This window comes from Panthera onca, chromosome C1 (genome assembly GCF_046562875.1).
Source record: "Panthera onca isolate mPanOnc1 chromosome C1, mPanOnc1 haplotype 2, whole genome shotgun sequence".
Taxonomy (NCBI): Eukaryota; Metazoa; Chordata; class Mammalia; order Carnivora; family Felidae; genus Panthera; species Panthera onca.
In genome coordinates this window covers 119,438,559-119,460,080 of record NC_138346.1, presented here as the reverse complement: position 1 = coordinate 119,460,080, position 21,522 = coordinate 119,438,559, and the positions used below count along the sequence as shown (strand labels likewise).

The window sequence follows — 21,522 nt, the reverse complement described above, 5'->3', positions numbered from 1 at the left end:
CTTCAAACTTATCTTCGTGCGATGCTTAAAAAGGGTCTCTGATTTAACTGTTTTTCTTAGAGAAAACAGACATCTTGTTGGCTAGGAAAGAAAGCAATCATTTGAGTTAGCTTTGGGTTAATGGAGTGTTATGGTAAACAGTTAATAATTCCAAGTCCTTGGTACAGCATCTGAAAGAAAAGTCATCATGAGAGAGAGAGAGAGAGAGAGAGAGAGAGAGAGAGAGAGCAGGAGAGGGGCAGAGAGAGGGAGATGCAGAATCCAAAGCAGGCTCCAGGCTCTGAGCTGTCAGCACAGAGCCCGACTCGGGGCTCAAACTCACGGACTGCGAGATCATGACCTGAGCTGAAGTCGGACGCTCAACTGACTGAGCCACCCAGGCGCCCCTCACTCCATTCTAACAAGAATTTTAAAAGATATTTTTCTACCAAATTATGAAACTCTATGAAGGGGCACTTTTTCTTCACATTACTGTTTTTTAAATGCCCCAAACCAACGATCAAACTATATTACATCCCCTTCTGCAGTGCCTCCTGGGAAAAGGAGGGGTCCGTGCCAGTGAGACCTGATAAAGTGCTTCATCACCACACACATCAGTTCCCCAGGGAACCACAGGCTTCCCAGGTGTGAGCCATCCCAGCAGATAGTATTAATAGCTAACATTTAGAGAGTTAGGCTTACATCAGTACCAGCTATAATTTCTGAGCTTCCAAATCCAGTGGTCTCTTCTCCTATGATCTTGCCATTGTGCAAATTAATAAAAGGAAACCTCACCTAAAGTGGAGTCTGGATGGTAGAAGGAGAGGCTAAGAGAAACGGCCTTTACTACTCAAGTCAATTAAAGCAAGAACCTCCAATCACAGACCCCAATAGGAAAAGATGTACATTACATCTCCTGCAAGAAATCAACTACCCTGCAACTCAGCCAATGGGAAGGTCAGCAGCCCAGACTTGGGCTTGTCTCCACTGGACTTGCATTAAAAACAACCTCTTTCCACTTCCTCCTTCTTCTCCATAAAATAATGTTCCTCTCCTTTGCTTGCTGGGCACGCCTATGCTTTTGCCAAAGCTTGCATGTCTCAAGTTACAGTTCTGTTTTTCCCAAATAAACCCATTTTACTGGTAAAGTAACTGACCTTTATGTTTAAGGTTAACACCATCAACACCGCAAAGTGCTTGTATATGTAACAGGGATTCAGTAAATGACTGCAGAAATCCTGCTGAGACACGTCCCATGGAAATTCTCTCCTTCCTGAGTTTCATATTACACTGTCCCAGTCCTCCTGAGCACTTACCACCTTGGCTTCTCTTTATTTTTTAAATTTTTTTAAGTTTATTTATTTTGAGAGAGAGAGCAGGGGAGGGGCAGAGAAAGGGAGAGAAGGATCGCAAGCAGGCTCTGGCTGTCAGTGCAGAGCCCAACCCTGGACTCTATCTCACCAACCATAAGATCAAGCAGGACCTGAGCTGAGGTCAAGAGTCGGGCGCTTAACCGACTGAGCCACCCAGGTGCCCCACCTTGTCTCCTCTTCTGAACCCCTCAAACAAGTCAGCCTTCAAGGTTCTTGTCTACACTTTCTTCTCTCTCACCTCTCAATCATCTAGCCCCTTTCCCTAATTTTAGAGAAACACCTCTGCCCAGAGACCTCAGTATTTGAACCTCTTACCCCAACCCCTGATGTGCACTCCAGATCCACGTTTCTAATGATGCACCAAGCATCACACTGAGGAGCATTAATACCACTGCCCTGAACATCACACGGGACACAGGACAGGAGGCATCAACAGACCTGGTTTCAAACGGCGGTTTGCCTCTTACATAGTGTATCCCCCAGGACAGTTACTTACCTCCTTGAGACAGAGTTTCCTTGTCTTTGCAATGAGAAAAACAAGTGACCTTGAAAGGCTGTTGTGAAGACTAAATGAATTTCCACCAAAAAACAGTAGCTCTTCTCCCAAATCTTTGTTACAAATCAGTTCCTCACAGTACCGATTTCTGTCCATGCCTCTCTGTTCTTACTCATCAGGCTCAAAACCCTGTTGTCTGACCCTTCCTCACCCCTTTCAGTCAAATCAGTTTCGGAGCCCTTCCTTTTATTTCTTTCCTCTTTTTTTTCTGTGGCCGAGATCACTGCAATAGACACTCTTACCAGTTACACGCACCTACATACCACCTGCTGGATTGATCTTAAAACATAGTTACCACTCCATTTGGAGCTCAGAACCCTGACAGACTCTGCCATAGTCTTCAGAGAAGCATAAACTCCGTCTTCAACAATGTAGCCTAAGATTCTCTTACCCCTCCCTGACCTCTAATCGGCTAACCCCAGGCAAAACCCTGATGCTTTAAGCCTCCCAGAAGGCACCCTGTGTTTTTCCTCTCTTGCCATGCTATTCCTCAAGAAACAGCATGATGCATTTCCTGGTAGGAAGTAATAAAAGCTCAGATGCTGGAGCCACGCCACCTGTATGAATCCAGCCTCTAGCTCTAGAACCTTAAACAAGTTGCTCTATCTCTTGGAGCCTTGGCTTCATCATCTACAAAATGGGTACAATAAGTATATGTACCCTATAGGATTATTGTTAAATGCTCAGAGAGAATTACTATTGTTTCGCTTTGTATGACTCTTTAAGGTACTTTTCCTTATCTTCTTCTGTCTCTTGTTAGTTTTTAAAATACTGTCGGTTTTAAAATTACAATAATTTGTATCGTATTCGTTTTCTCTCCCTCCCTACCAGCTCCCGACTGCCAGCTCCTACAGGGAACACGTTGATTTACTCACTTTGGTTATCCATGCCCCCCCCCCCCCCCAATAATGAGCCCTCAAATTATTTCTTAAAATGCATAAAATTAGGTGTCCTTATTTCTCTCCCTCAGTCCCAAAACGAAGGACTAACAAGACCAGGAAATCTAGTGATGTGGCCAAGATCACATCAGGTAAGGCAGAGCCATGGAAACTACCTAGCTCTCCGAACAGGATCCAATAACCTGTCAGCACCAAGAGCCAAGCCTGCTTAATTATCCTGCTAAATAAGTAGACATGATAGAAAGTGGCAATTAGCTTCAGAAGTTAGAATGTTCTAGAAAAAGAACCCTCATCCCTTGGCCAAATGCCAGCACCCTTGTTTGCATCCGATTGTCCTGTCGGGAGTCCTCCCCTCCACTCTAAGCTTTAAACACTCAGTTCAGCTCTGCAAAGGACAGAGGTGGCACACAGCTGTGTCTGTGTTCGTGGTGGGAAATGCTACTAGACTCTTGTCAATGTGACGGGACAGCTGCTTCTCTGCTCACCCCTGGAGGAAAAGCAGGACCAGAATGAACAGAAGTTAAATGATGAATGAAAAAGACTAACAATCATCCGTTAGAAGTTGCTTGGTTGGGGAGGGGGTCAGCGGGGAGGCACATCAGGAAACACAATCAAATACGGGGGAAAACGTCTATTTAACATTGTAAGTGTCTGTTCAGACCAAAGCTTCTTCTGTGGCCGTTTGCAGGGGGTTTGTGTTTTTTCATTTTCTACTATAGTCTTGTTATCTCTCACCTGCATACAATCATCAGCCTAGAAACCCCTTTTCCTCAAGAGTCCAGAATTAAGCTATGGACAAACAGAGGCTCTTCAAGAAGTGTGTAAAAAGGTCCATGCTCTACAGGAAGTAGGTGACCAGAAATATTTACCAAACTACCAGTTTGATCAATACATACAAGTACCTAGTTGGGAGCAGGGAAGAAATAAAGGGAGTTCTTATAGCAACTGCTTCTGAGCTAGTCCAGGCTGAGGTCACAGTCTAGTAAAATTCCATTGACATTCACCTTATTTAAAAAAAAAAAAAAAGAAGTGAGGGAACATTTCTGCAGGTTTATTTTACATGAGATTTCTCACTTCTGGGGTAAGCTGGGTTTGCATTAAAATAGATATGGCACACGTACACTCACCAAAAGGAGAAAAACAAGAAAAGTTCATGTATATAAAAATATATCAAGAGAATGAGAAGGCAAGCCACAGACTGGGAGCAAATATTTGCAAAAGACACATCACATATAGGCCTGTTATCCAAAACACACAAAGAACCCTTAAAACTTAACAACAAGAAAATGAACTACTTGATTTAAAAATGGGCAACAGGGGCACCTGGGTGGCTCAGTCCATTAAATGTCCAACTTCAGCTCAGGTCATGATCTTGCGATTCCTGAGTTCGAGCCTCGCATTGGGGTTGGCGCTGACAATACAGAGCCTGCTTGGGATTCTTTCTCTCTCTCTCTCTCTCTCTCTCTCTCTGTTCCTCCCCCATTTGAGCTTTCTCTCTCAAAATAAATAAATAAAAACTTTTTAAAAATTCTTTTAAAAAATTTAAAGTAAATAAAATAAAAATGGGCAACAGTTCTAAACAGACACCTCACCAAAGATCTACAGATGGCAAATAAGCCTATGAAAAGGTGTTCAACATGATACGTCACCAGGGATCTACAGTTTAAAACAACACACTACTACACATTTATTAGAATGGCAAAAAATTCAGAACACTGACAACATCAAATGCTGGTGATGATGCAGAGGAACAAGAACTCTCTCTTAGTGCTGATAAGAACGCAAAATGGTACAGCCACTTGGGAAGAGAGATGGGCAGCTTTTTATAAAACTGAGCCTTTCATACCACACAATCCGACATTCTCACTCCTTGGTGTTTATGCAAATGAGTTGAAAACTTAACATCCACACATAAAACCCTGCATATGGAGGTTTACAGCAGCTTTAATCATAATCACCAAAACTTGGAAACAACCAAGGTGTCCTTCAACAGATGGATAAACTGTGGCACGTCCAGAAAACAGAATATTATTCAGCGGTAATAAGAAATGAGCTATCAAGTCATGAAAAGCCATGGGGGGAACTAAGTGCCCATTACTAAGTGAAAGAAGTCAATCTGAAAAGGCTACATACTGTATGACTCCAACTATATGACATTCTTGAAAAGGCGAACTATGGAGATGGTAAAAAGATCAGTGTTTGCCAGGAGTTAGAGGGGAGAAAGGGATGAACAGGCAGATACAGAGGACGTTCTAGGGCAGTGAAACTATTCAGCATGATGTTAAAACGGTGGATACATGTCATTACACATTTGCCAAAACTCCTGGAATGTACAACACCAAGAGCAAATGCTAACGTGTACTGTGGACTTTGGGTGATAATGATGTGTCAATACAGGTTCATGGATTTTTAACAAACATACTGCTCTGGTATGCGATGCTGATAATGGGGAGGCTGTGCATATGTAGGGGCAGGAGGCCACTCTGGAACTCTCTACCTTGTGCCCAACCTTGCTGTGAACATAAAACCACTCTAAAAAATAAAGGCCATCTTGTAAAAAAACATCTATATTTCCTCTGCTTATATAACATTTAAGCATGGACGCTTTGCCACATCACACGGTAGGAAATTGGCAATGCCATCATATTAGGAAAGAATCAAAATGAAATACTTTAAAAGATAACACATCCATTCACTCAACAAATTGTTACTGAACACTTACCATGTGCTACCCATTATACTGGGTTCTGCTTTGTGGAGGTTACGTTCTAATGAAAAATCACTGCTTTCAAAACCACCTACTACTACCAGAAATTATTGTCAATACCTGCCTGAGAGATTATTTTAAAAAGAGAAAAAAGGGGCGCCTGGGTAGCTCAGTCAGTTAAACGCCCAACTGTTGACTTGAGCTGAGGTCATGATCTCATGGTACGTGAGTTTGAGCCCCGCATCAGGCTCTGCACTGACAGTGTGGAGCCTGCTTGGGATTCTCTGGCTCCCTCTTTCTCTGCTTGCTCTCTCTCTCTCTCAAAATAAATTTAAAAAAATAAAAAAGACTAGAAAAAAGAGTGATTCTTTGAAATACACAAAGGTTCCTAGGTGTTGGGTGGGGTGGGGGCAGGCGGGAGGGTGGGGGGGGGGGTCAACAACTGGAAATGGGTTCTTCCAATAGTGCTTTGCCTTAGTGTTGTCAAGCACCAAAGATATGCTAACCACATGAATGTGCACAGCACTGAGATAAAAGTGACACATTTCTGATTAATAAAAACCAGAAAGAATGGTTCCTGTTTTCTAACTCATGGTAAGATTCTAATAAAGTTCTCAGGAGACAATATATACTAAAATGCCTCTCTGAAACAGGTAGGATCTTTCCCCCTAACTACACTTAGTTTAGCAAATTACAGCACGTACAGGATGCATACTTGACCCTTTGCAGGAAGGGAAACTTGAAGACTCACATGTGGTCCAGCCGCACACCAAGCTGGAAAACTTGCTGGCCTACAGATGCGCAGTGAGTGACTGCCGAACGAAGGCAGGCATCCCAAGAACTATACTAGTTGCCTTAAAATGATTCATGTGCTTAAAACCACCCCACAGCACACTGTGTTTATACCCAGGCTTCCAAAGTGCTGCGCAGCCTTGAGGTCAGGGAAAAAGGAGGCACAGTGGGTCTCAGGGATGAATGCGATATTGTGGTGAGTAAAAGCCTTTTCCACCCGAAGAGGAGAGGCCGCTGATCTTTTTTACCATCCCCATCAATACAGGACACAATAAAATCCAAATCCATACCCCACACAAGTGATGCTGCTCTCAGAGGTAAAAATAAACAAACGCTCTTCCTTCCTCACCCCCGCCTTACCTTCCCCGGCCCAAACATATCTGTAGGAGCAGGGAAACTTGTGATTTTCTCAGATGTGCAATAAAAAGGCCCTTCCTATAAGATTACGGGAGAAGGCGGGCATGACATCAAGGGGGGAGGTAGTGAAGCAATGGCCCCGCCCATGCTACCCCATTATCCATAAAACACCATAATCATTTATCAGTGATGTCAGTCAAGCTCATGAAACTCAGCAGTACAGGGGTCGGCTCTGGCATATTTCCAGAAGGTGTTTATTTCTTGCGGCAGTCACGTGAAAGGGATGAAAATTAACCAAGAACATGATCCCAGTGACCTCTCTTCCAAACTGTCAACATGCAAATAATGTTTCATGCCTACATTTTTGCATTTTCAGTCATTACCAATTTACGGTCGACTCAGCTCAGTTCCTGAAGGGCCACCCCACGCTGGGTTGTGTTCTGGACACATGGTTCCACCATGCGCAGGGAATACGCAAATATTCCCTCCACTGTGGGGCTTATTCAGGTTTGCTTTCATTAGGAAGACGCTGACCTTCAGGTATTTCAGACAATGCAGAAAATTAGAGGAGAGGCTGAGTGTAACCTGGAGTGTCAAGAAAGGCTGCTTGGAAGGGGTAAGACTTGGCCCGGAGGGAGGAATAGAAAGAATTCAGATAGGCTGGGAGAGAGGGGAAAAGGATTCGAGGCACAGTTCTGTGCTACAGGGTCTTATTAGGGATTCTGAACCTGAGCTTTCCAGCTGATGGCCCTGGGAGTTTAAGGGCATAAGAATAATGAATTTATGAAAAACCAGTACCTCTCAGAATGAGATCCACTAGCACGAACTTAAAACCCAGTGTTGCTGGCAGGAAATTTGGGAAGTGAAGGAAGAAGGAAGAGAGATCTGGCAGTTTTCTCCGAGAGTGAGGAAAGATCCACCCTTTCTGACCAGGGTTGGGAGTCAGAGAGCCAAATTCCAGTCTACCTCCAGATCGGAATCTGGGACTTGAAGCAAGTTACTTTAACTTCCCTCTGAGCTCCCATTTCCTCCGTTTTTGAATGGAGATCATAATAGGTAAGTCATCAGATGGAGGCAATGCACGGAAATTATCTAGTGCGATAGTTGCTACACAGGTGTTCAATAACTGTAACTGTTGCTGTGATCAAGGGAAAAGCAAGCATGAAAAGCTGTCCAGTTAGAGCTAAGTGAGGGGCGACAAAATTGCAGTGTCTTGGAGGAAAATCTGAGAGTCTGATCTGCCTTGTACTTGTATATACTACGTTTTAATCCTGGCAGACGGCTTGGGCTGTAAAAATCAAAGCAACATGCGGCGCCTGGGTGGCTCAGTGGGTTAAGCGTCCGACTTCGGTTCAGGTCATGATCTCGCGGTTTGTGGGTTCAAACCCTGTGTCAGGTTCTGTGCTGACAGCTCAGAGCCTGGAGCCTGCTTCAGTTTCTGTGTCTCCCTCTTTCTCTGCTCCTCCCCCACTCACACTCTGTCTCTCTCTCTCTCTCTCTCAAAAATAAATAAACATTAAAAAGTTAGAAAAAAAAATCAAAGCAACATGACAGACGTCAGTGGCTTCACTCCAAACAGCAGGAGAGCCTCTGCGGTGCTGCTTTCTAGAAAGCACATCTCACCCTCACAAAATTGAGGGGGAACAGTTACCTCCTTCCGTCCAGGAGCCAGCCAGAAAGTCACTGATTATTCACCTGGGATTAATCCATTCTGCACCCTGTCTATAAGAGTCTGAAAACGTAGGCTGGCAAAGAACCTACTCAACAAACTTCTAATGAATGTCTTTGTACTAGACTTGGTGATAGATCCTTCTAGGGCCTCTTAATCCAGGAGCAAAAGGAAAAGTTCCAGACTATTATGCACCAGATGCTTTAGGTTCACAATTGCAATGAATCCTCACAGGTCTATGGGAAAGGCTTCATCCCCTTTTTTGTAGAAAAGAGACAAATTAAGACATATGCATTCTTGGGACCCCTAGGTGGCTCAGCCGGTTAAGCGACTGGCTCTTGATTTCAGCTCAGGTCATGATCTCCTGGTTCTGAGTTCGAGTCCCAAAGTGGACTCTGCAGAGCCTGCTTCAGATGCTCTGTCTCCCCCTTTCTGTTTCTCCCCCTCCCCCACTTTCTCCCTCTTTCTCTCAAATACATAGATGTTTAAAACAAAGACATATGCATTCTTTCACTCACTCCTCATTTACTCATGCTTTTCAAATAAACACCTGTTTTGCACTGCTAGGTAAAGCACAGGGTAGAGTGACCACTGCCCTCAAGGGGGTTACAGTTTGATGGGGAGAAATATGAACATCCAGCTATCTCAAGACAGACCAGAGGTGTGAGTCATCCAAAAGATACAAAGTACCACGGGGATGAGATGAATTCTGACTGGGAAGTCTGGGAAGACTTCCAGAAGGGTGCTCCATCAGTTGGGCTAGGATTTGCAGAAAATAATCAGAGGCAGTGCCGGGATGCCTAACAAGCATGGAGTTTAACCCGGTGGAGACACACTGGTGGAAGGATATCTGTGGCATCTGGGAACGGGCACTGTTTGCTGCAAGAATGGGTAGGTAATTTGGGATGCTCTGGATCCAATGGAGGATCAAGGTGAGTGTGAAGGGTTTTGAATGCCAAACTAAGGACATACCTTTATTGATCACATTACCACTACATAGTATGCGGTGCTAAGAAACCTGATAAGGGGGGTTTAAAAAAAAAAAGGCAAAAAAGAAGGAAAAGAAGCAGCATCTTAGATACAAAGAAAAGCCCACAAAGGCGCCAGGGTGGCTCAGTCGGTTAAGCCTCGGACTCTTAGCTCAGGTCTTGATCTCAGGGTTGTGAGTTCAAGCCCGGCACTGGGCTCCACACTGGGTGTGAAGCCTATGTTTGGAAAAAAAAAAAAAAAAAAAGCCCACATAACACTGGCATAGCTTCAGGCTCCAGACCTCTTAAATGGCACTGCAGTTTTGTGAGGGGTTTTTTCCCCACTCTACATGAGCTGGGAGTATCTGTGTCTTAATTTATCATCTTTATACTCAACTTTTACCCTTCCTCTTTCCCTTAAATGGATGCTAGAAATTAGGCAAACATGTAGATTTTGAGGAAATCCAAAGCTTTCTGGGGGGAGGGAGAGGAAATGTGGTGTAACTTTATCAGCCTTAGTCACACAGCCTCCAGTGAGGTCAGCCTTCCCGCCCCACTGCAGCTGCATCAGCCGCTTTGCCTCAGTCTGATTTGTCTCCATTCCCCTCCTCAATCCCAGTGGTTTTTGAAGGCCATCAACGTTTTACTTTGTGCGTAAGGCAAAGGGTGGCCTGGCTTCCCATTTATGACTTTGGTTCACTCTTGGCGCCACCTTATTCTGCTGGGGGCCAGGCTGAACTTCTGACATCAATTCTCCGCCAACAACACCTCTACCGCCAACACACACATACATGTGCACATGCACACATACACACACACACACTGCCAAAATGTTCCCACTCGAGATCGTCTTCCAAACGAACATACCTTTCCGCTTTATCGGAAACATACCTTTCCGCTTTATCCGCCATCCCCATGCCCTCAGCCTGGACAACTGGGTTTTTCCCAGCTCCATTCTTCCCTTCAGATGCTTCACCTCTCCTACAGACACCAGCGTGAAGAGTCTGTTCCCCCTACAAACCCTCTATAAACAGGGCTGCGCTCTGTGCCTCCACACATCTTTCTCACCAGGAGACTTGGCTGCTCCTGTCTCACCACCAAGTGGCATTTTTACAGGTTCATTTGGCTCTTAAAATACATTCCACGTTAACTAATATCCATATGTTGGTTTGTTAAGAGAGGAGGGAACCATTTGGATACAGAATTTACAAAAAAAAAAAAAAAAAAAAAAAAAAAAAAAAAGACGGGAAGGGGGAAAAGGAGAAACCGAGGTCCCTTAGGCAAGTGAGCTCCGATACAGCAGTAGCACTTGGGCCGCGTTCAAAGTTGCCCACCTCATCCATCACTATGGATGGATGACTATTAACTTGCTCCCCGAAGACTATTAACTTGCTAGCCACCATTCAACCGCCTTCACCACACCCGCAGTCCCCCAGGGACGAGGATAACGCCAGAGGGGATGCAGCGTACCCGCGTCACCCCACAGGTAAAGGACGCATAGGCCCGCTATAAAAGCAGGGAGGCACACACGACCAAATTGAATCCAGCCCGGCGCTCTTGTAGTAAGGGGTGGGTGATTCATTACTGGGGGGGAGGGGGGCAGTTAGGAAAAAGGACAATCGTGGAAAGTCCCAGAGGAAGTGGTAACCCGATTCTGGAAGCCTGGCCGTAATGTGCACTGGCCGTTAGGTACACCCAGCGCCCCCTCCACCTCCTACTCGCCCGGTCCTCGCAACACGCGCCTCACCCCATGCCTCCACTCACACCATTATCCTCGGGTGAGCGCGTCAGCTTCGCCCGGCTACCCGCCCACGGGCACACATGGACATCGGGGGTTGGGAAGCCCACCGGAGCTAAACGGCGACCCTCCGGGACGGCGAGCTGCTGCCCATCTCCCCACCCACTCATCCTTATTGTGCCATCTGCCCAGTCTGATGGCAGCCCAAGCCGCTGATGGGAGTCGGCTGATGGGAGAGGGAAGAGGAGGAACGCGTTTCGCAAGGACCCAAGATGACCCGCTGCCCCTCCTTGGAGTGCCCCACCCCCACTCCTCCGGCCTCGAGTGGGGCTGGGGGCGTAGACAGACAAGGGGAGGGAAGCACACTCGGTCCCTGTCCGCAGCTGCACACAAAGCCCTTCACCTTCTCCTTGCCTTCCAAGCTCCTCCCCGGGCTTCGTTTTTCCGAGGGTCTCGGATGCCCCCTTCGGTGGTCGGCGGGACGGTCCCACCAGCTCTCGCAGCGCTGCCTCCTCCCTCGCGTCTCGGCCGCCTCCTCCCCGCCCCTCGCCACAGATCCCGGAGCGAGCTCAGCTTGGGCTCGGGGGGGGGCGGGGGGCAGAGCCTCCCCCCACCCCGCCACGCGCGCGGGGCCTCTGCGCCCCGGGGGAGCGGACAGCGGTCCGGTGCGCGCGGCACAACTTCGCCCAGCCGCTCCGCCACCCGCTCACCGGCGCACAGCCCATCCCCGCGGCGACCGGCTCGGGTCCCGGTCAGCCCCATCCCCAGGCGGCCGTGAGCCCAGCCGCGGCCACGCTCCTACCTGCGCGGCGAGGAGCGAGGGCAGCGCGCGCCCCGGCCGGAGCCCCGCGCGCGGCGCGTCTGCCCTTGTGCTGCGGCGGCGGCGGCCGCGGGCTCGGCTGGCAGACTGGCCGCCAGCCCGGCTGACTCCTCACTGGGGCTTCCTGTAGGGCTGGACAAAGGACATTTCCTGGGAGGAGCAGGGGAATGTTCCCAGCATGCCTCGATTTGTAGTTCCCGGGGACTTCCTGCCACCACGGCGGCGGGCGCCCGGGAGGCTGCCCCGGCCGGAGGGGGACCCGGCACGCGAGCGCCGGCGCTCGCTCCTTCCCGCGGCGCTCCGGGACAGGGAGCGGCGGGGCCGTCGCTCCCTGAGCCCCGCCCCGCCCTGCGCCCCGCGCCCCGCCCCGTCCGACCCCGCGGGGCGCCCGTCCGCGCGCCCGGGTCCGCGCTCGCCGCCAAGGCTGCGGTCCCCTAAGCCGTGGTCCGCCGCCTAGCCGTCGCGGTACACGCGGGAGCGCTCTGCGGCTGGAGCGGCCTTTTCTTCGGAGAGGAGGAAGTTTCGGGTGGGTTCGCTGCGGATTGACTTGTGTTTGCAACAGATTTTCTTTTTCCTTTTCCTTGTGTCTTTTAAACCGCTGGAATCCTGCTGGGAGCGGATTAAAAGAATTTGACTGCTCACCAGGAATGCAGGTTCCTTAAGATCTTGGCGCTTCATCCCTCGGACCGTGAGAGCTGATTGTTTCCAGATCCTGACCCGGTGACTTTGCTCCCTCCGACGTTGGCGTTGTCCCGGGCATCTTTTCAAGAAAAGTAATTAAGTTAAGCGATTGAAAACAAATTATGTGAATTAGCCCCAAGACAAGTAAAAACCCCGTGTGCTGCTGGAATTTCTACTCGTTCACCTTTAGGAGTCAGTATCCTGGGTCCTACAAACAGACGCAGTGCCCACTATGGCCGTCTGTGGAGGGGGCTTCGGGACGGAGAACTCCACTTGCAGCCTATCCAGAGTCTACAACATCCTCCACAAAGTCCTGTCTAGTTCTGGAACTGTATATCCGGGACCTCGTGGGAAAAATCAAGGAAGGGCCACTTGGAGACTGAATGATGAAAAGTTGTGTTCTCTCTTCAGGGGAGTGAGAAGCATGGGATGAACCGAGCTAGGAAAGGAAGAGTTCTAGCATGCTCTGAAGTGTGTTTGAAAGGTAATCAGAAGGTCATAATCACCCTGTGTATCCACTTGGCCTTTCACATTTCAAATGCACACGAATTACAACAACTGCACCGGGGTCTCCGTGTACTTTAAGAAAAGTGCATTCACGGGGCGCCTGGGTGGCTCGGTCGGTTAAGCGTCCGACTTTGGCTCAGGTCATGATCTCCCGGTCCGTGAGTTCGAGCCCCGCGTCGGGCTCTGTGCTGACAGCTCAGAGCCTGGAGCCTGTTTCAGATTCTGTGTCTCCCTCTCTCTGACCCTCCCCCGTTCATGCTCTGTCTCTTTCTATCTCAAAAATAAATAAACGTTAAAAAAAATTTTTTTTAAATAAAAATAAAAAAAGAAAAGTGCATTCACTTTTCTGCTGTCGTTCTCTTTCTCTCGGAACAATTGACCACAGGGATAACATGGGCTGAATCCATTTCAGGTGTAGAAATTGTGACAAGTGTGCAGATAGGATCACGTACCTCCCCAAGCTTCCTGCTGCATTCACTGCAATCCTCGCATTTGCCAGACCCTATAAATTACAGCTTCCTAAAGGTTTGCAATCTGGTAACATCCCCCTGAAATTGCCCCCTCCACTACCACCAAGGGGAAAAACAGATAATTGATCATCATTTGGCAAATCCAGCGACCCCTCGTAGTGTTCAACTTGAAAAGATGAAACTTCCCTGTGGCATTTAACGTTGCCTGCTACGCCCTCGGTGAAGCTATTTTCTGCCTTCCTTCTAATATAGCACACTCTCCTCATTCTCCTCCTACATTTCTAAGTTAGCTCAAGATCCCTAAAATTTCGCTCCTCTCCATCCCATATCAAACCTGCCCTTCTCTTTTGTTGCCAACCCAGGTTAATTAGTTGCTTCAAAAGAGATCTGTGTAATGCTCCCTACATGCTAGTCACCATACCTACAATAGACGTATGTTAACATTCAGCCATAAGATATTGACTAACTGCAAACTCTGTCTTAACTCTCGGGAAGTTCATACTCAAGTTGACATCACACAGACAATTACCATCTAGTATTCTAGTGCTATGACAAAGCCATAACACCGAGGTTTTGTTCTTAGAGAGTGGTGCTCTTTCCATAAACTCTTTTGTTCCAGCAAGATCAGGAGTGGGACAGCAGTGGCCAGAGGAGGGAACAAGAAAGGCCAGGAAATGCAAATAGTACCTAGGGACTCTCAGTGTGTGAAATCTGGTTATAAAGAAGTGGTAGCTGGGAAGGGAGAAGGGTCTAAGGGGAAGGCAGTTTCTGTTTGTGGGCTTTGTATTTGTTTAGTTTTTAAGATGACAGCTCCTTGGGGATGTTTAAATGCTGATGGGAAAGGACTAGGAGAGAGGCAGAGGGTGAAGACAGGAGGGAGAAAGGATAAGAGATCAGGCATTCAACAAATACTTGCTGAATTAACTAATTCCTGTTACATATCATTGCTGAAGATGTTGAGATGGAAATTAATAAATTGCACATTCCCAGCTAAGATCAGCAAAGTCTGAGACCAGGCAGAAATGACATTCCTTTCTCCCTCGTCATGCATCCTCCCCCGCCCTTCTAGTCCTCTGGGGAGGTAATAGGGAGTGAGGGGAGGGAAACCAGGGCTCCCCACTGCTACAGGCTGGATGTCAAGTTTTCCGACTCCACAACGGGTTCCAAAGGCATGCAGCAACTTCAGAAAAGTCTCAACTTTTAAGTGTGTGGATTTAATTTTTTAATTAAGCAAATATTTTACCCTTGCCTTCCCCCCACCCTTCACTTTAAGATAGAATAGTTAACTATTCTCAGCCTCACCTTTCAAAGGGGGAATTGAACCAGGAGACATTTGCCTACACGTTTTAAGCTTTCAAGTATAAGGTGGACATCTGTTGTTTTCTTACCCTCACAAGCATCCATTCCCTACCACCCCCCCCGCCTTCTTTTTTTTTTTTTTTTTTTTTTTTTTTTTGGTAACAGCACCTTTGGGGAAATAATCCCCTTTTCACCTTAATCCTTATGGTTTAGAGAAGGGCAGAGCCCATGTCCTCCTGCACTCCAGTGATGGGTATGTAATCAACACCAACCAGCTAGTCTGCTCCATTGCTGTATAGAGGATAAGCTACTAGAGGATGCAGAGTTGAGAAAGAGGGAGGGGTGGTGTGCGAGAGAGACAGAGACAGAGACAGAGAGAGACAGAGAGAACGCATGCACAAGCAAATCCTTGTGATACTGTTTGATCATGCCTGAAGCCAAGATAACCCTAGATTTTCTTTTTGTTAGATGAGCCAAAACATTCCCTTTTGGGCTTAAGCTATTTTGAGTGAAGTTCTATCTCTTGCAGCCAAGAGAGGTCTATACATTGAGTGTGGAGTGTTGCAGTGCAGATTGTTAAATGTGCACCTGGCTAAATTGAGGAAGGGTGACACATGAAAGGACCCTCGGTACCAGGCTGGGGAATTGGAAATCCTTGTGATACGGTAGCCAAAACGCTGAATGCAAAGGTCTCCATCTCCAGCCCTCGGCATTTCAAGGGTGGGCTTGTAGAGGTCTTGATTGACAAATGACAGCATTTTAGAAGGTTTGGACTGTTTGCAGTGTTTATAAATATTCTGAAGAACCAGATATGCTAGTGTTGAAACTGGCCTCAGTGGAAGCAGGGAGGAAGAAATTAGAGCCTGGGTAAAGACGTTCTTTCTGACTCTAGCCAGCAAACCCAAATGGTCAAGAGTCAGATATATCGAGCCATGCCAGGTTGGAAACATGAAATTCTCTGCCCTTTCCAGAGTAACAGCAAAGGCAGGAGGGCAAAAAACTCAGATCATGGTAAAAAGACTGTACAGGGTCCGCATCAAACTCTTCCTGCTGTTCCCTCCCTGCCTGAGGAAGAAAAGGCTTAACCTCATTTTAAGTAGGGTGACTGTATAATTTATCATCCAAAATGGGACAGTTTGGAATGTGGTGAGGGGTGCTATTAATAATTACAGCTGAATGACAGCTCTAAAGCAGGTCACCCCCATTAAAAGAGCTCACCGCTAGGATACGGCCTGGCCTTGTATCGAGAGGCCAACCTGTCAGTCGTCTTCAATCCCAGTTAATTGTTTCCAATCGCTCCTAGGCAGAGGTCAAGTTGGCCCGTTAAACTGAAGTCTGGAAAGTGAATCAACCCTAAGGTGTTTCCTTAAAAGACAGACAGCTCCAGGCCAGGGTTCAGAGTGTAGATGAGCTCCACACTGCTGAGGGACACCAGCAAGTCGGTGGCCAAAGCAGTTCAGTCCTGAGAAGGGAAACCGTCCTCAGTTGCCATCACAGTTGTGGTCATGGATGAAAATCATGAGAATGTTTCTGGGAGAGTTAAAGTGGTGATAGCTACATTGTTTCAAGAACTCCATTCCTTTCCTGGCAGGTAATCCTTGCTACTTCTAATTAGCAGAATTGAATGCATCCTGTAGGACAATCTCCCTGCTTATTATTTTCCCCTTGCCTTTGTTTTCCAGTAAAAGTTAGCCTGTTTTTCCTTCTGCCACTTTACAGCGACTGTGTGGGGAATCATCAAATTTGTAGTTTCACCATGAGCTATGAGAAAGAATAGAAATCACTTAAAGGTCAGGGACCAGGAGCCAGACCTAAAGTCAAGTTCTCTCCCTCTGGAGTGTGGGCGAGTACATTTTCATGCGTGTGCATAACAATTACATGCTATTAAGTGGGGACATTTTAAAAATCATGTGTATGGAAGAAGAGAAGCCAAGGCATGGCTATTATTTTTTGATGGCTCAGCTTGCATTTCCACTTATAACAATGCCCTCATTTGACTTCTGAGAAGCTGTCCCTCCCTCAACTTTAGTCTTGCCTGGAAGAGCCTTTCACCTTCCCCACCTCTACCTCTTTGTCTTGTGGCTCCCGGTGGGGGAGGGGGTGGGGGGTGGGGGTGGGTAGGTCTGTAACCCAGCGGGCCCAGCAGTGCTCCCACATCTCATAGACCAGTGATGGGTTCAGGATGGGCAACTGAGCCTGAAGCTAATGTAGAAGAAGCCCTCTTTCTCCATTGGAGCCGCTAATTGAAAAGACCACATAAATCTGAAGCTGTTGGAAGCTGGAAGCTGTAGCCTGGATGTGGCATCAAAACAGAGAAAAGAGCGGAGTGAAGGGAAAGACAGAGAAAGTAAAAGAAGTTTATCTGAATTCTTAAATCCAGCCATTCCTAACCTATCCCACTTGTCAGTCATATGAACGATTAAATAGCCCCAACCATCCCTGTGTTTGTTTATTTATCTAATTGAATTGGACGTCTACCTCTTCAACAGATACAGTTGTAACTAAACGTGGAGATTTTGAATGCTTTACAGTGTGGCTCCTGGTGTTTTTCAAGAAAGAGGGAGGTGAGCAGCAGACAAGAATGTACTCACCTGGACAGCACGTCAGTGACGTGTGTTCTTTTTCTCAGGAGGTGCCTGTAGTTGCCCCTGCCGGCTCTCTAATTCCATCATCCAGGCTGGTTAGGACTGTGTGTGGGAAACTAACCACCTTCCAGGGTTGAAATGACCCGGAACATTAAGGATCCGTCAATGCCTCACTTGGGCGAGATCAGCCATGTTCTCATCTTTGTATTGGTACTTTTGCTGAAAAATCAATTAACTGAAAAAAAAAAAAAGATTTTCAACTCTTACACTTCTTGTGGAATCTGGTTTATTTACTAATAGGTCACATGCAGCTTAGTTTTTTGTCCTTAGATTTTTGTTTCGTTTGCGGGTGGCCTTTCGCTGCTTCTTGTCAAGCTTAAAAACTTGTATTCCCTCATCAGGGCCGATCTCCCTTCTCTTCTCAGAACCAGCTTTCCACCTTCAGTCCCAATCTCTTTGTGGATGGATACTTCCCACACTAAACCTAACTGCCACCTCCTTGTGGAGACCTTCTCAGAGCCTTCCATCTACAGTGGACTCCGCTTCTTTCTCTCAGTCCTTTTTCCTTCATGTTTGAACCACTTTAATAGACATTGTTCTCCTGTGTTTTGTTTCTCTCCTACAGCTAGAGTGGAAACTCTGTGAGTACAGAGTCTGTGTCTGTCTGATTCACAGTTCTGTCCCAAGAGACTAGCACAGCACTCAGCTTTTACAGCAAGAGCTCAAAAGGTGCTTGGTGAATGCATCCAATAAAGAAATATGTTTTAAGCATCTGTGAGGAGCATTTAATGTTCACTTGTGGGCAACTTCTCTTAGATACTTTTTTTTTTTTAGTAAGCTTTCTATTAAAGCATAATGTGTAAAAATGAATATCTCATTAAAGAGTAAAGTATTCAAATGTTGAAGACTGTCTTATTTCCTGGAGGAGAATTTGGGGATGGGAAAAGTGAGAGTGTTTAAAGGATTAAAGGAAGTAGAGGGAGGAGAAGGGGGATGCTTTCGTGGGGATTAACTTGGCTGAGGGCTAGCTCTAAAATGGTCTGCCTCTTACAAGCGTTTCCCCTAGCATGAGCACAAGACTTTGGTTCCTTGCTGGGCTCCAAATAGCCTGGAAGCTCTTACCCCTCAAGGGTGGGGAGAGGAGGAAAATAAGTTGTGAGTCACAGGAAAAATTAGGTTAATATAGACCAAGGTATAGATTTCGGTCACTTCTGTACTCCAGAAAAATTAGGGAGGGAGAGAGGGGGGGAGAGGGGGGAGGGGGGTGGGGGGGGCGGGGTCCAGGATGTTCCCGCAGAGTGCCACAGGCCAGAAAATTAATTAGTTGTGGGCCCAGGTCCTGAATGACAGTATGAGCTACATGAAAGAGTGTGGACAGGACACAGCACTGGGGGGATGAGACAGACTGGATAAAAGAGAACATCTGAAAGGGTAGACATTGAAAAGAAAATGGCTCAGTCCTTATAGGTTGAATGAAGATGTGGGGGGGACGGGGGTGGGGGGGCGCCTGGGTGGCTCAGTCGGTTAAGCGTCTCACTTCGGCTCAGGTCATGATCTCGCGGTTCGTGAGTTCGAGCCCCGCGACAGCTCAGAGCCTGGAGCCTGCTTCAGATTCTGTGTCTCCCTCTCTCTCTGCCCCTCCCCTGTTCATGCTGTGTCTCTCTCTGTCTCAAAAATAAAGAAAGCATTAAAAAAAATAATAGTAATTAAAAAAAAAACCAAAGATGTGGGGTTAAACCGCTTTATTTTTTCATGTCTACACTCAACATCAGTGATCACTTCCGTCGCCATCTCATTTTCCTGTAATTTACCACCAGTTACAGCTTTTACAAAAGTGTTAGTAAAACTTTTCCCTATTCTGAATATGATCGCATTAAACCTTCAGTCCACTTGACAAGTACCCCCCACCCACACATCACCTTTTCTCTTTGATCCTTGTGGCTTCATTACTAGGTCTAACATCTGTGATCAAGCAAGAGGGTCCCCCAATACGGCTTTAATGAAACAGAAAAGAAAAATCCATTCATTCAACAAATATTGACAGAGCATTACTAGTGCTAGGATACCACAGTAAATAAAATATGGTTCCTACTCTGAAGTTTATGGGCTTGAGCTGACCAAACAGATAATAATATTTAACACTAGAATCAGCAAGCATTATATGACACTGTGTGACAAGCCTTGTTCTTCCATATAGGAATCCGTCAATCATTTAATTATCTGGACAACCCCCATCTCACCCTGCTACTGGGCTTGGAGCCCCAGCAGCACAGCTCCTGTGTCTGTGACTTATCCCATTCACTTTAACAGCCTAATGACAATCTAGTGTGATAAATGACATGATACAGACACACTGCATTAGAGAAATGTTTACCTAATCCAGTTGTAGGGGTCAGGAACCATTTTCTGGAAAAGCTTCAAGCCGAGCTTGACGGGGGCAGTAGGAGTTAGCCAGGTGACAGAGGAAAGGAGGGATGTGATTCTGGGTCAAAGATATCCTAAGCACAAAGAAGCAGAGCCCAGAAAGAACTTGGCACCCATTGCAGAATATCCTGGAAGGCCGAAAGAGGCCAGGATGAGGGAATGAAGGTGGGGGTGGGGAGGAATAAAAGTTAAGTCAGCCATTTTAGATTTCAGCATTTAGTGGTAGAAGAAAGCACGTAGATAAGGCAATGGTTCCAGAAACTCCTGAGTTTAAATATTGTATCCCTTTCAAGACATGATGACTTTTTTTCCAAGCCAAAATTGGAATCATTTTTGGGATTTGTGGATTCATTTAATGTCTTAGAAAAGTATTTCTTTTTTTTTTTTTTTAATGTTTATTTATTTTTTGGGAGAGACAGAGACAGAGCACGGCAGGGGAGGGGCAGAGAGAGAGGGAGACAGAGAATCGGAAGCAGGCTCTAGGTTCAGAGCTGTCAGCCCAGAGCCTGACACGGGGATCTCACTAGCCATGAGATCATGACCTCAGCCAACGTCAGATGCTTAACTGACTGAGCCAGCCAGGCGCCCCAGGAAAGTATTTCTTATTAACTACATGAAGTTACATATTTAACCATTTATCTTTGTTGAAAGAAATAGAATTGCATTAAAATAACTATAAAACAGGGGCGCCTGGGTGGCTCAGTCGGTTAAGCGTCCGACTTCGGCTTAGGTCATGATCTCACGGTCTGTGAGTTCGAGCCCTGAGTCGGGCTCTGTGCTGACAGCTCAGAGCCTGGAGCCCATTTCAGATTCTGTGTCTCCCTCTCTCTCTGCCCCTCCCCTGTTCATGCTCTGTCTCTCTCTGTCTCAAAAATAAACATTAAAAAAAAATTAAAAAAAAATAACTATAAAACAATCCCTACAAATCAGTTACTACTACAATTGAACGGTCATTCTTAAATTCAACATGTATTTATTGAGCACCTACTATTATGTCAGGCCTAGTATATGACACCAGAGGACACCTCAGTGAAGAAAACGTGTCCATGAGCTTGCACTATGTACATTTCAGCAAATCTTGAGTATCTTAGAAGCCTGAAACCACGGTTTTCCATATTTGTAGAATATACGAAGTCTTTTTGGTCCAAACATCTCATCTTACAGATGAAGAAACTAAAGAGGGTAAGCGATTTGCCCACATTCATACAACTCCCTGCAGTGCGGTACTGGGGATGTGACCTAGACTCACACCCTTCCAGGACATTGCTCTTTCCAATAGTATTCCAGTCACTTATGTATTCTGAACCATGGGTTCAAGAGGAGTGTTAGACAAGCCAAGAAGTACTGTGGGTCCGGATTCTCCTGGAGTATTTCTTGAGCAATCTAGCATTCTCCCCCTCTCACGAGATAACAGCCTAGAAAAAGCCAACATTGTCCAACATACAAAAATGTTTTCACATTCATTACCTCGTCCAAGCTTCGAGTGACCCTATGAGGTAGACGCTATAGATACTATCTCCATGCAGGTGAGGGAACTGAGCTTTGGAGTTTCCATGACATCAGCGTGGTGACAAAATAAGGACCAGGAGAGGAGGGTCAGCTGCCCCAGGCTGCAATCCATGGAGCCACTGAAACACCCCAGGAATTCATCAGAGATTCAGTGCCATTTACATCAGATTTCCACCAACACTCTCAACA

At 46.5% G+C, this 21,522-nt stretch overlaps 1 protein-coding gene across 2 annotated transcripts in view; it reads right to left on the bottom strand.

The window, feature by feature from the left end:
- The window catches only part of ZNF697 (zinc finger protein 697), a 30,191-nt gene extending 17,570 nt beyond the window's left edge, over window positions 1-12,621 (bottom strand). Inside the window, exon 1 of one of the 2 annotated variants that reach the window (XM_060621593.3) lies at window positions 11,841-12,621. The gene's annotated coding sequence lies outside the window, so the exon portion shown is untranslated. Of the gene's footprint in view, window positions 1-11,441; window positions 11,788-11,840 lie in introns of those variants that run through there. The other variant, XM_060621591.3, reaches the window with a different exon arrangement.
- Window positions 12,622-21,522: the final 8,901 nt, after the last annotated feature.